This window comes from Eupeodes corollae, chromosome 1 (genome assembly GCF_945859685.1).
Source record: "Eupeodes corollae chromosome 1, idEupCoro1.1, whole genome shotgun sequence".
In the NCBI taxonomy this organism is placed as follows: domain Eukaryota; kingdom Metazoa; phylum Arthropoda; class Insecta; order Diptera; family Syrphidae; genus Eupeodes; species Eupeodes corollae.
The window spans coordinates 92,340,787-92,354,283 of NC_079147.1; positions in this window are offsets into that span (position 1 = coordinate 92,340,787).

Here is a 13,497-nt window from a genome sequence, read left to right on the forward strand (position 1 = left end):
TTAAAAATATTGGCTTTAAACTTATTTTATTTCAGAGAAAATATTGTTTTCGATATTCAGTAATATTTACATAAAAATCAAACAGTCCGTTTTTTTTATAAACAATAAAATCTACAAAAAATTGCAAGCGAATTTGGTAAAAATTGATACGAGTTCATATAGACAAACTTTTAAGCAAGACAAATCGACAGACGGGATGGGAAGTTATCAGTGTGGGTCGCATCCCAGCCTCTTTTTTATAAATTGATGAAAACATATAAGTTTAAGGTGACACCGTTATATCCACCAAACTGACTGTTTGGGTGCTTTATGGGCTGGTGGAATAATTGGTCGGAACTTTATAAAAAGGTGTTGTCCAGACCGTTAAAGTTAATATTGACCACTATGTGGTGACTTTATTAGCTGAAACATAACCACGCATGAGCTTCGGCTTCGTTTACGAGTTCAGCTATAGGAATTTAATGAATGCTTTCACAATGAAGCTTCGACCTCACGTTTCATTTGACAATCGTTAGGAAATAACGTTATGTTCCGTAACAGGTCCGTTCGTGTACTTTCTGCACTAAAATTCGTAAAAAGAGATATTTTAAAGAGTGGGGGTAAAATTTTGTCGCAAAAAGACAAAAATACAAAAAAATAAGCGAATGGGAAATCAACAAATTTTTCCCACAATTTAACTTTCAAAAAAATATAAATTTTTAAACATCATCGTTTTTTTATTATTTTTTTTGTAAATGGGTAACTTAAGACAACATGAACTTCAAGCAACATCATGCTGGTCCATTGTTTTTTTTATGAAAAAAATTGATTAAATTGAAACTTGAAAATGGCAATCTTGTTGGAAAAGAATTTTGAATTTTATAAGTGACAGCAAAAGTGAGCAATTTATTTAATGTATTTGAAGTTCTATCAAATTTGACACTTCTCACAAATCAGCCCAAAGAAATTTCTTGGGCTAAAATTCGAAAGTTGGGGAAATATTTTACAATAACTACGATTTTTTTTTTGGATTAAGTTAAATTTTGTAATTTTTTGTAAAATTAGAAAGGAAGGTACGCGAACGGACCTAATGTGACTCCAAACAGAAGCTCTAGTTTAAATTTGCTGAACATTTGCTTTGTCTGACAGCTGAACAGCTGTAAAAAAGTCAACACATAAAATACACTTGCTTTTTGTTATTATAGGCTGTTTAAGCTACTTTCACGATAAATTTAATTTTTTCGATATCAAAACTCATATTTTTTTCCTTTGAGAAAAGCTGCTAATGACATGGCACATTGGAAATGTCATTCCAAGCAACCTCGAAGCAGGCCCAACATAACGCAGACGAAGCCGAATCTCAAGCGTGTTTGTGTTTTAGCCGTAATAGATTCAACAACCATGATGTGTAGCAGCTGTGAGTTCAACAAAGAGGCTCAACATTTCATACGGCATGTGCCACAATAGATTTATTGAAGGAAAGTTTGGTAATCGTAAAATTTCACGTTACGATCGCGATCCCTTGAATTGGCCTCCAAGATTATGATACTTAAAACTGCGCCGTGGACGCTTAACAATTTTCTGTTTATATTACATTTCAAAGTTTTATACCTCTAAAAAATCATTATAATGGAACTTTTTCCATCAATTAGAAAACATTTTGTACTCGTCAAAGATAAGAACATAGGTTTTTTAAGTTTTTAGTTTTATTGACTTATAAAAATAATAATAAGTTCAAACATTTTTTGCTTATTGTAACAAAAAGTCTATTGGTTTGGCATAAAAGCTGTCTACCAGACTGACATACTTTACATACATACTTTTCTTTCTTGTTTCAAACATTTTCGTTTACAATGCAATTTCGATATTTTAATGCTTTTCTACTGAAATTAAAAAGTACTTCCCATCCCATTACTTTAAAATTTTTAGCACTTCCTTTAATTACAATGACTACTTAATTACTTTAGGTGGCGCAACAGTCCTTTGTGAACTAGGGACTCACCCAACAAACTTCTTTATCTATCTCGGTCCCTAGCTAGATGCCTCCAGTTTCGCGCTCCAAGTTGAGTGAGGTTACCTTCCACTTGTGCGCGCTACCTGATCTGCGGTCATCCTCTACTTCGCTGTCCTGTGGGTGTGGATTAGAAGACTTTCCGGGCCGGAGCATTGTTTTCCATGCGCTCTGAGGGACCCAGCAATCTTAATCGTTGGACTTTTACCCTTCTGACTAAGAACTTTTCTCTCGAAGCGACCCAAGATGCTTTCATCCGCTTTTATCATAGTCCATGCTTCTGCACCGTATAGCAGGACAGGGATGATAAGGGTCTTATATAGCAACACTTTGGTCCCTCCAGGGAGGACTTTACCACTCAATTGCTTTCTCAGTTCAAAAAAACAGCGGTTAGCAAGAGTTATTCTGCGTTTGATCTTAGCGCTGGTGTTGTTTTCTGCGTTTACAGCGGAGTCTAGGTAGACGAAGTCCTTGACTACCTCAAAGTTACGTCTGTCGATGGACTTTAGACGTTCTCATATATTTCGGCAGAAAAGGTTTTATAGGCGATGTTAAGTGGACTGATTCCTCTATAGTTGGTGCAGTTAAGAGGGTGTGCTTTTTTCAGGATCGGGCAAACAATACTGAGGTTCCATTCATCGGGCATGCTTTCTTCCGACCATAGCTTACAGATACGTTGGTGCATGCTAATAACCAATTTATCTCCAGCTGCTTTAAAGAGCTCGGCATTCAAGCCATGCGCTCCAGCGGCCTTCAGCTTAGATATGGCAATCTTTACTTCGTCTAAGTCGTAAGGACGGGATTGCTGGCTTTCGTCGTCTATGTTGAATGTGGATCATACTGCCTGACAGCGGAATTCAGTTCCAATGACTGAACTCCAAAATACTGCACTCGAAATTCCTTTAAAACGGGACAGACTGCCATAAAATGAAACACATCTTCTTTTTTCATAACGGTTGCATAAGGTGCATATAATTGGTAATTCTGTTCGGTGTGGTATGAAATTTAGGTTCAATGGAACAGGCGGATATTCTAAAAAAACACTTTTAATAAAGTAAACGTAGAAACTTCTCCACTGTTTCAAACGGTCGGTAACCCCATGCTCGTGGTCCATATAGAAGAATGGTTGTTGCAGTTGCACAAAATATCACTTGCTTTGATGCATGTGAAATACTCTTCTATTTATGTAGCTGCCCAAAACAGAGCAGATAGCACATGCTTTGCATCTGCTAGGGTGTCTTGAAGATGTTTTTTTCATATTGGAAGTCGATGAATCAACACTCCCAGATATTTACACTCCTTTACGATTTCTATTTCCTGTCCGTTAAAAGCCCACTTCTCCAGCCGTGAATATCTTCCTCCGCCACTTCTTTATATCATCATTTTAGATTTAACCAGGTTGACAGATAGATTCCAACTCTTACAATAACTTCCTAATCTGTTGATCATAAGCTGCATGCCTTCAATTGTCTCTGCGAAGAAAACGATGTCATCTGCAAATAATTACCCTGAAATTTTCGTTTGACGGAACTCAATTCCACCTTTAACAGCATCTGTGATATCATTTATGTATAAGATATACAGTAGTGTGCTAATAACGCACCCTTGCTTTACTCCTACTGTTGTTTCGAAATTTTCGGAAAGACATTTTCCCATCCCAGATACGAGCAGTATTATTGTGGTACAAAACTTTCAATACATTTATCATTTTTGATGATATCAATAGCATATATAATTTATAGAAGAGTGCTTTTCGTGGTATGGAGTCAAAGGCTGCTTGAAAGTCGAAAAAGAAAGCATAAAGTTTTTATTTCTATTTTTGTATATCTTAACAACGAAAATATTTGTTTATTAGATAAGAAAATTGTATACTTATATTCAATATTTGACATAGTACAATTCCTCAAAATTAACATTCAAAACTTTAAATTGTCTATGTTTATATTCTGAAAATAATTAGAAGTATCTATCTATATGATTCCAAGGATGATTTAAAAATTCTATTAAAATCGAACACGTGCTCCGAAGTCCGTATAGATGCTGTTTCAAATTAAAAAAATTCAAGATGGATTCTTTTGAAAGTGTTATTACCCAATAACATTTGAGTTGAGCAATTCATCATAATGTTTCACCTATTTCTATTTAATACAATTTTTATCAGAAAATATAATTTATTTCATAAAAAAAGCAATATCTACCTTCCATTCCAGGGGACCATATCAGGAGGCCTAACAAATAGCTTTATATAAATCATAAATAGGAGAAGGAGGATAAGGCAGATTATTCTATGTGGGTTCACATCTACCTTGTCGTATTTTGCAATATTACGTTTAATGTTTATGGTATCACATTTAATTGATTCATTGCGTTACACGTTATCGTTTCAACTCACTCCCACGCCCAATCGCCCGAACCTGAACCCCTATCGAATCAAACACGAGGCAACATTAATTTCCCATTTGAATTGCACAAGCAGATAAGCTATAATAATCCGTGTTTGATATAATCCAGTTTCCTGTTGGTGATGTGCCGTCCAAAAGTTTTCCGAGCGACGGAAACGACGACCACGGCACGGTCTTTGGTGATGTGACGATGATGATGCTATACAGTGTGATGGTATAGAATTGTATTTGGGCTACACACGTCGGTGGAACCCATATATTATTTCTAATTAGAAATATCCGCTTCTGGCTGAGAGTTGATTAAAATGTGTAAACTATTTTTGTGCACTGCAAGAAAAAGAATTGAAATTTCTTTAAAAAATCTGACAAATGGTGGTGGAAATTTAAAACTTAAAAAGTTGAATCCTTAAATCTCGAACACTAATTTATTTGTACCTTTGGACTTCAGTTTAGTGGCCGTATTGAAAGAAAGAATACAAAGAATTTCAATTAAAATTACATATGTATGTAGTTGTAAGTGAAATCTACATACACTTTTTCACTTATTACTTTAAAATGCGTTGAGGAATTTCTACTAATAATAACATTTATAAACTTCAAAAAGTTCCATTTCAAATAATCAGGCTGATTCTAAATAACTATTCTCCGGGAATTTGTTCCACTGTTCCCACTCTCTTGTTACAAACAAAAAAACCCGGGGAATTGTGTTTCTCTTTCTATTTCCCTTATTACAAACAATTCTCGGGGAAAAAAGAAGGCATTCTAAATGTCAAAAAAAGGGAAAGTTTTTACTCGTCTCCCGCCGAATTGTTCCCCAAAAATTAGTTGGAGAAATAGAAACAAAATATGTTGGTTTTTCTTTATTGCATCGGAAATAAATTAATTTTTTAAAAATTTTATAGGTCCAAGACAACTAATAAGTCGCAGCTGCAAATGTTGCTAAATTTAATGGAGGAATGTCGGGATATCGCCTATGGATTCCAAAGCAGGCTAAAGGAAGAAGTGTTACAGTTTTGGGAGAAGACAGAGAGGGAATTAAATTCATGTGGGCTGCCGATAAAAAAAAATACATAATGGGAAAAAAGTAAGCATTAACAACAATTTTAGTACACTTATTTGTTTATTACCTTATTATCAAAGGTGTGGAGTGATTAAAAAAAATATGTCCGAGCAAAGGCGGCTGAAAATTTAAAATAGAAAAATGCCACTGGTGGTGGGCGTAAAAAAGAATACAAATTTTCCGATTTTGAAACGGCCATATATGATTTAGTTGGCATGAAAGAGTCTCTGGAAAGTGTTGCTGAAGCATCCTTTGGTTTGGGCGAAAAAGTTTTGATTTATCACCAGTTGAGTTTCTTGAAGGAGTGCTCGCCCGCAAGGAAGTTCTCACAAAAGTTCTATCTCCGAAGCTTTCCAAAAGGAATTGGAACTTCAAAAAGATTTATGTCACACAATGAAGGATTTGGCTGAAGGAATTAAAGAGAACTTTACAGTACAAAAGGAACTTTGTGAAGCTCTCAAAGCTGTATCAGAATAAGGAAAAGAAATCCGTCGGCACACTTCGAAAATTTACCATGCACTTGATCTGGGAAATAAAAACAGCCAAGAACTTTTTAAAGTAAAAAACGAAAAATTAAAAGAAACTAAACGACACAACTTGATTTTGGTTTTTTCTAAAATATTTTTGAAACCTAAAAACCAAAAGGATTATTAACATGTTGTCTAAAAACAAAAAAGAGCAAATGTACACACAGCCATTGTGACAACTCCAAAGGATTGAATGCATCCCTTAAAGATCTTCTGATAACTCTTGGCTATCGATATCGGCTTTTTTCAACCTCCTCTTCATGTAAAATTCTGCGTGCAATGCTGAACATTTTTGTTGAGTTTTACTTTATTTGTTAATAAAATTATAAAAGAATTTTAGGGACAACGTTCACATTCAATAATACTTTGTTTTCTTTAAAATTTGTTTCATATGTCAAATATTGCAAAACAGTTGTTTCGAACATTCATAATTTTCTTTACCGCATTCGAAGGGAAAAATAATCTCCCGGGGAATTCAGAATAAGAGAATTCTGTTCCTGGGAGAACACATCATCCGGGGAGAACTTTTCTCGGGGAATATTTAGAATTGGGCTGAATAACTTAAATGCATTTAATTGAAAATATAAAAAAACCATGTCTGCCTGTGGATTTTCCAAAAACTTTAACAAAATATTAATAACAATATTTTGTGTGAGACACACAATTTGAAGTAAATCAATATCATTCTTTGTTCTCGTAATACTTGAGCCAAAAACCATTTATTATAATTTTTTATTAGTTTTGTTGTTTTTGTAAGCTGGCGTGTCATGTAAAAAAACGTTTTCAATAGAAGTTTTTTGAAAATTAACTAAAAGTTAACAACAATATTTTGTGTATGATAAAATAAGTTTTATTTCAATTTCTGTTTTTGGGGCCGACATTTTTTGTTAAAATCTAATTTTTATCAATTTTAGCCATTTTTTGAAAGCTTTTATTTTTTCAACAAACCCAAACGAACTATATTTTTAAGTCAATACCTTGATCTTTTCTCAAAAAATTGGAATCGTACATGAGTTAATGCAAAGTAGTGTTTTTTGTAGATTCTTATTTGTTATAAGAAAACTGAGTATTGGATTTTTCTAAAATTTTGAATACATGTTAAAATATATTTTTTATAAAATGAAATTAGTTTGTAATATCTTGTTGTTTGCCAAGATATTCGATATATTAGATTATTATTAAAAAAAAGAATTGTTAATATAATTTGTCTTCAATTTTACCAGATGCCAAAAACGTTATTCTCTGTTGCACGATATGAACGACGAAAAATGGTATTCCGAACATATGGAAGCGCGTACACAAGCTAAAAATCTTTGATTTTGATTCTAGTGACCTTAAAACTACGAGAAATGTCAAAACTTTCAATTCGACAAATCGAAACGATTACAATCACTAAGTACTAGTGAAATTTCAAACCCTATTTTGAACAAGTTCTAGGCTGGTTTTATGACATGTATAATTTAATGGCTGGATCTGATCGCACCATCGTATCCAAGAACGGATCGGGCAAATGATATAGGATGTTTCTTTATAATAAACGAATTAGAAAATTGTATCGATTGTTTTTTAGTTTAGTTATTGAGCATATGTCTTTTGAGAATTTCAATAAATACAGAGAATTGGGCGTTATTGACTGCCTTGTAGAATTTTAGAGTAAACCTTTAAATTGTTTGATTAGCAACCATTGAAAATCACGGAGCATGATCTATCAACAAAATTAGATTCAAATTATTTTACTAAATGTTCGATAAAACACAGCAAAATAACAAGTAAAAATAAAATCCAATTGTGTTTTGCTTATAAATAAGTCAGTACAGTTTTTTGTTAGTTCCATAAAATAGTGACAGTAGAACGTCCTCTTGTAGAAGCACAGCTTAAGGAATTACAGTTGTAGATAAAACGATTAAGGCACTTTGAAAGAATTCCGAAAAAAATTTAGTTATAACCGGTGGATCGTGACTTGAACACTTAAACAGTTATTAAACTTGAGAACAGCCAAGTAAAGACCAGATTTTCTTTAATTATTAACTTCCCATAGGAACTTATTGTAAAGGATCCGATTTGTCAAATTGATAATTTTGACATTTCCCGGCGTTTCTACGTCCTTAGAGTAGAAATAAAAGATTTTTAGAAAGATGTCTGTGCGTGCGTGTGTACGCACGTTCGCAACGTTTTTTTTGTTTTCCATAGCTCAAGAACCAGAAGATATGTATAAATGTATCTGTTTGTATTACCATAGTAGTTTAAGGAAAAAATTTTGATCAACCTTAAATATCTTACGAACCAAACACGCTATAGGCTTGAATTAAATTTTATAAACGGTGATTTTTTAAGAGCTTGAGAACTTTTTTTTTTAAAAAAAACGCATAAAATTTGCAAAATCTCATCGATTCTTTATTTGAAACGTTAGATTGGTCCATGACATTTACTTTTTGAACATAATTTCTTTCATTTTAAATGTTGACCGCGGCTGCGTCTTAGGTGGTCCATTTGGAAAGTCCAATTTTGGGTAACTTTTTCGAGCATTTCGGCCGGAATAGCCCGAATTTCTTCGGAAATGTTGTCTTCCAAAGCTGGAATAGTTGCTGGCTTATTTGTGTAGACTTTAGACTTGAAGTAGCCCCTCAAAAAATAGTCTAAAGGCGTCAAATCGCATGATCTTGGCGGCCAACTTACCGGTCCATTCCTTGAGATGAATTGTTCTCCGAAGTTTTCCCTCAAATTGGCCATAGAATCGCGAGCTGTGTGGCATGTAGCGCCATCTTGTTGAAACCACATGTCAACCAAGTTCAGTTCTTCCATTTTTGGCAACAAAAAGTTTGTTAGCATTGAACGATAGCGATCGCCATTTACCGTAACGTTGCGTCCAACAGCATCTTTGAAAAAATACGGTCCAATGATTCCACCAGCGTACAAACCACACCAAACAGTGCATTTTTCGGGATGCATGGGCAGTTCTTGAACGGCTTCTGGTTGCTCTTCACTCCAAATGCGGCAATTTTGCTTATTAACGTAGCCATTCAACCAGAAATGAGCCTCATCGCTGAACAAAATTTGTCGATAAAAAAGCGGATTTTCTGCCAACTTTTCTAGGGCCCATTCACTGAAAATTCGACGTTGTGGCAGATCGTTCGGCTTCAGTTCTTGCACGAGCTGTATTTTATACGGTTTTACACCAAGACCTTTGCGTAAAATTTTCCATGTGGTCGAATAACACAAACCCAATTGCTGCGAACGGCGACGAATCGACATTTCACGGTCTTCAGCAACACTCTCAGAAACAGACACAATATTCTCTTCTGTACGCACTGTACGCATTCGTGTGGTTGGTTTAATGTCCAATAAAGTAAACTGAGTGCGAAACTTAGTCACAATCGCATTAATTGTTTGCTCACTTGGTCGATTATGTAGACCATAAATCGGACGTAAAACGCGAAACACATTTCGAACCGAACACTGATTTTGGTAATAAAATTCAATAATTTGCAAGCGTTTCTCGTTAGTAAGTCTATTCATGTTGAAATGTCAAAGCATACTGAGCATCTTTCTCTTTGACACCATGTCTGAAATCCCGCGTGATCTGTCAAATAATAATGCATGAAAATCCTAACCTGAAAAAAATCACCCTTTATAATAAACTGTAACGCGATGGTTTCACAGAAAATATTGTTTTCGATATTCAATAGTTTTTTTTATAAAAATCCAACAGTTCGTTTTTTCATAAAAAAAATTAAATCTACAAGAAATAGTACGCAAATTTGGTAAAAATTGATGTTCGGTTCTCGATACATCTTTATTTGAAAAATATTGTTGGTAATTTTAAAATTTTTAAGAATAGTTCAACCAAAAACGTTTTTAACTTTTTAGCAAGACAAATCGACAGACGGGATGGGAAGTTGTCAGTGTGGGTCACATCCCAGCCTCTTTTTGTTTTAATTCATTTTTATTTATAATTCTTAAAACTCTCTTAAAGCTAGAAAAAAATTTATAAAACTATCCCAATTAACCAAAACTTACAACTAACTTACTTGTCCCATACGGGCGCTCTAAGCTAAATTATAGTATTAATTATTAAAATGCCTTTCGGCCATGTACCACATATTCTTGATCTAGTGCTCAATTAAAAGTAGTATACTTTTTGTTGAATTATGTAAACTTACAGTTTGTGATCCATTCACTGTACATACGTGAGATTAGATGTTAAGAAGTTAATGTGCCAATTTTTGTAAGTTAGTTTTAGTTTGTTCCTTACTCTTATTAAGTTAACATCAAAATGTAAAACCTATTAAAGTGAATTATAAAATAAAACCTATTGAACTTTTAACAAAATCCTATTGCATATAATTTATTTTAGCACTTTTAGAAAAGTTTAAAGCAATAAACACAAATTTTTTTTTTTCATATACAAAAAAATACTAAACATATGAGGGTAGTCATATCCATACACGCAATACGATAAGTTTTGAATTCAAGGAGATTTCTACGAAAATTACAAAACAATCCCCTGGTTCTGCCATTGGTGTTGGTATATCATCAATTAGCCAGATCTCATTATTATTTTATAAATTGAATTTGCCCAAACTGATAATTTAATAATTCATTAACGAAACGAAGCTCAATTAAATTAAAATACTCTTTAATAAGCTTCCTGGAACTGAAGATAATTTTTGTATTCTCATTAGACAAAAATGTAATCCAATATTATTTTCGTCAATTACATTGTACGTAGTATTAATAAAAATGATGCAAATACCAGAGAATATTTTAAACTATCTATTTTTTCTCTGAGTGTACGAATATATCTATTTGCTGATGGTTGTAATTAATTATTTTTCTATTAATAGAACGGTTTTGATAAAAAATGTATATAATGGTCCACATTTCGCGTGGCTAAAACTAGGTACACAAACCCTAGAGGCTTTTCATAATATAAAACTCTATTCATTATCATTCGCATATGAGTATACCTTATGAATAGCAACAATTTTTCATGTTCGGCATTGGATGTATAAATTGAGAAAATGTTGAATGAACAATGCGTACATTAGTTTATGTTATGTACCTAAACATACGTGTTGATAGCAACAATGCAGTGCAGTTTATTAAAGCAAATCTGTTGACAAATTTAGTTTCTATCAAAATATTGGCAATTACGATAAAACTATACTTAAAACTAATTATTAATTTTGTTTCACAGGAAGTTATTGTAATGGGGTTGATTTGTCAAATTGAAAATTTTAACATTTCTCGACGTTTCAAGGTCCCTAGAGACAAATAAAAGATTTTTAAAAAGATGTCCGTGCGTGCGTGTCTTCGGATGTACGTTCGTTTGCCCGTACTTCCGGTTGTTTTTTTTTCCATAGCTGTTAACCCTAAATATATCACGAACCCAAAACGCTACAGACTTGAATTAAATTAAATATAAAATATTATAAAGTGATACCAAAAACGTTTTTTTTTTTAAATCCAATTTACGGTTTTTTTTTAATAAATCAACAAAACTGAAAAAAAATTGTCACTTCGAAAATTTTACGAGTAGGAAATGATTTTATATCCAAATAATTTTGTACAACGTTTTTGAAATCTAATAAAATTCTGACAAAAAAAAAAAACAATTTACAGTTTGCTAAAAATTTACTTTTGAATCAAAACGCTTTTCAAAAATTTAATATATTATCTTCAAACTTTTTTTTTTATTTCATAGAAAATATTTTTTTCGATATTCAGTAGTTTTTTTTTTATAAAAATCCAACAGTCCGCAAAATTTGGGAGAAATTGATGAACGATTCTTAATATCTATGAAATTAATTTCATTCATCCAATTGTATAAATTCACACAATGCTACTAAAATTGGTAAAAATTTGTTTTCGACTTAAACATATATTTAACAAAACTAGATTTTCAAACTAAACTATTTCTTTATATGAAAAATATTGTTGGTAATTTAAAAATTTTTAAGATTAATTTAACTGACAACTTTCTTAACCCAACACGAAACCTACAAACTTTTAAACAAGACAAATCGACATACGGGATGGGTCGCATTCAACAAATCTGACCAAGTCCAGTAAGGAAAGTTAAAAAAAGGCATTTATGTGATCGTTGAGACTTTTGTACGCCTATAAAAGAGAAAAAGTCCCACCACTCAATAATTTATTTTATTTAAAAACTTATTTTTCCAGCACTGTCTATTATCGTGACATTTCAATCAGTTTCCGAAAAACCTTCACAAATTACAATTTAAACCTTAATCAGGAGGTACTGACGAAAAATTTGTTCATTAGATTTTAAGGTTATTGCAAATATACAGAAAGGGGATGTTTTTGATATTCAATTGTCCTTCCATAGAACAATTTGTTTGCGAGACTTGCGAAATCAAAAACTCCAATTTTGATTTGATTTGATTTTTATTGTAGCTAAAAATATTACATTATATCTTTACCTTAAATATATATTGCACAATTTACAGAGATTGGTATATTATCTACCTTACTACTGCCAAGTTTAAATGAGTTTTTAACAGAAAATTCAAAAATAAAGGATTGGTTGAAGGAAAAGCTACTTAAAAACCTTCATTTAAGAGCATACAAAAGAGTATAAATCAATACATACATTAATAAATATAAAAGAGAGGAAAGGGGTGGAGTGCAGACAAAGGCTAACAGTGCGAAATTTTAATTATAACTTTAACAAACCTGTATCAGTATGCAAATTAAAGACAAATAATAAGAAATGTTTACATATATAATAATAAATAAATAAATAAATATATAAATAAATAAATAAATAAATAAATAAATAAATAAATAAATAAACAAGAAAATAAATAAATAAATGAATAAATAAATACTTACATAACTAAATAAATAAATAAATAATTAAATCAATAATAAATAACACATGAACACAAAAATAATAAATAATATAATAAATAAGTGAGTAAATAAATAAGGGTATAAATGTATAAAAGGAATCAAATAAAATAAATACAAAATTAATAAGTATATTAAAATATAAGTAAGTAAGTGCACAAATAAATACAAAATTAATAAATAAATAACAAATAAATACATTAATTAACAAAAATAAATAAATTAATAAATTAACAACAGTAAAGAAAATATAAATAGATAACAAAAATCAGTCTTTTGAATATTATAACTATGAAGCTAAATTTGAAATTAAAGCATTGTCAGATATTTCGCAAGAAACTTTATATCGTTCTTTTAATTTTATAATTCTTTCAGTAATATAATCAACATTAGCTAACATGTGTAATTCGTTGGTTGAAAAATACCAAGGAAGGTTTAACATCATTTTTAACAACTTGTTTTGAGAAGTTTGCAACCTTCGGATATGGCTTTTTGCACAGCTACCCCAAGCAGGTGATCCGTATAGGATAATTGCTTGAAAAATAACTTAGTTTATTTTCATGACTTAACTTTGATTTACGATTAATAAAAGGATAGAGAATTTTAATGGTTACGTTTACTTTTTTTATGATTTCTTGGACATGA